Here is a 2,546-nt window from a genome sequence, read left to right as displayed (position 1 = left end):
AACGCTCGAATTATCATGTCTGATAGTGCCTTGAAGGGTTTTCACCATCAAGCCTCTTTCATTCTTTTTCTCAACTTACTGTCACCTTTCGGTGCTCATGAGGGTTTTCACCGATAAGACTCTCTCATTTTATCATCTTCTCTCTTTATGCTGAGAACAAGGTATTATTCCTGATGCAGGAAGATCATACTTTTACACCACACTTGATTTGGCATCCTAAAGATTGGTCGGAATGTTTTTCTTTGGACCGTAATGTAGGCTTTTGGATAGGGTTGAAAAAAAAGAGTGGCATGAAGGCTCAAAACTTCTGCCCCAGTTTTTGGAGTCTGGGGATATATTTTTTTTTTTTTTTTGTGGATTTTTGCTTTGATGAAAATTTCTAAGAAAGACTGCCCCAATCTTGACTTTGTGGGATTATGAAATATTTTATTTGGTGTGACCGAACCCTAAGGCTGCCTACGTATCTTGTGGTGACAAGAATCAGGTCGAACGCAGTTCAAAAGACTAAGTTGTTTTTTTTCTTTTCCTTTTCTCTTTTTTTTCTCCTTTTTTCTTTTTTTTCTTTTTCTCTTTTCCCTTTTTTTCTTCTTTTTCTTTTCCTTTTTCTAGTTCCTAACTCTATTTTTTGATTCCAAAAGAGTGGTATAAAACAAAAAATTAGGGCTCAAAATGGGTAGCAAAGGATAAACGTGTTTGGGTAGCAGAATAAAATGCCTTCGTCATACCAAACTTAAAAATGTCAAGTACAAACATGCAATGCAATTGAAGATAAGCAAACAAATCACACATAGTATCTATTGATGGCATCAACACAAACAAAAAGTACCAATGGGCAATACATTTGTCCCAATGAATGACCTTTGCCAGTTCGAAGCAGACTTGACTCAACCTTATCTTGATGTGGAAGAATGCATTTCAGCACTGACAGATTTACCTAAAAACTGCTTGAGAGACATTTCCTTGTTGTATGCTCTTATCAACCTCATGATTTCCCAAACTTACTGCCTCAGTTTCACTCAATTCAAAGTTCAGGTCATCTCAAAATGCATGAATCTTTAATTGTTTCCTCAAATGCATCCTTTTATCATATTCAAAATTGTGTCATTACTTCATGATTAGACTAACTTTCAATATCAGGCTAAGAATTATGCATGCATGTCATAGTCACTAGAGTCGGCATGAAAATAACTATAAAAGGAAAAATGACCTAAATAAAAACTGACTAGAACTAACAGAAAATAGGAGATTGCATTAGATAGATGATGAAAAGGGTTTGAACAAGACAAGCAAAATAGACATGGGTTACAACCCTGGAATAATCCTAAATAACACTAGACGCGTTACTACAACTGAACTAGACAAATGAGAAGAAGAAGAGTTTGAGCCACAAGACAATATCCGAATTACAACCCTGAAATAACCCGGACAAACAGAAATGACAACAAAATAAATCACCAAAACTCCTCCCTCTCTAGCCAAGAAAGGAGTGTCTTTCCAATTACCAAGCTCGACATCTTAGCCACTGGGTTGCACATTAAAATTACTGGGACCTTCACCAATTTCAATATTATTAACTTCAGTCAGCAAGTTACCAAGAGGATTCTCATACTCCCTGTCACCACACATCTTCCCCACAAAGTGTGCATCATCATGTGCAGGTAAAGAATTTTGTGCAATGTTCTGGGTGTCACTGTCCTGAACCACAATTATCCCTTCTTGAATCATTCTTTCTATCTCCCTTTTCAAATCACGACTATCTTTAATGCTATGCCCTTGGACATTAGAGTGGTACATGCACCGTACAGTAGGATCAAAACCTTTTGCATATGGGTCCGTAGTATAGCCAAGGAGCGGCTCAATCAGGCCAGACTGTTTTAACTTTTCAAACAAGCTTGTGTAGGATTCTCCGATTGGCGTAAAACTATTTCTTTGCCTTTGTTCCCCTCTATTCCCCTGTTTTCTAGGGTTGTTGGGTGCTCGACAATGTTGTGAAGGCGAAAGAGTATTATGCGGTGCCGGTGCTCACCATAAGAAGTGACCTAGTGGTTGAACAAATGACTGGACGTTGTTCGGAGGATAGTACTGATGTGGATTATGTGGAGCTCGGGAATAGGTTTGGGGTTGGGGTCGAGGTTGAGTATATTGGTGATGCAGGCCCATTGGGCTATGTCGCGATCCTGATACAGCCATGGCAACATCATCATGTTTCTTCTGATTGCCTGTGTTGTGGCTTTTAAGGCAGAATAGCTCATGATCTTGCTTGACTTCAGTCCCTCTTCCACCATTTCTCCCATCTTTACCACATCATTGAAAGGCTTACCAATGGCTGAGATCAAATGGCCGAAGTAAGTAGGCACCAGGGCTTGAAGAAAGTATTCAACCATCTCATCTTCTTCCATCAGAGGATTGACCCGTGTAGCTTGCTCCCTCAATCGGAAACCATAATCTCTAAAGCTTTCACTGGGCTTCTTTTCTACCTTGGTCAGGGATATGCGATCCAAGACAATGTCTATGTTGTATTGAAAATGCCGAGAAAAGCCTTGAGC

This window comes from Nicotiana sylvestris, chromosome 10, assembly GCF_000393655.2.
Source record: "Nicotiana sylvestris chromosome 10, ASM39365v2, whole genome shotgun sequence".
Taxonomy (NCBI): domain Eukaryota; kingdom Viridiplantae; phylum Streptophyta; class Magnoliopsida; order Solanales; family Solanaceae; genus Nicotiana; species Nicotiana sylvestris.
The sequence above is the reverse complement of the archived record's forward strand: the minus strand, read 5'-3'. Positions refer to the sequence as shown.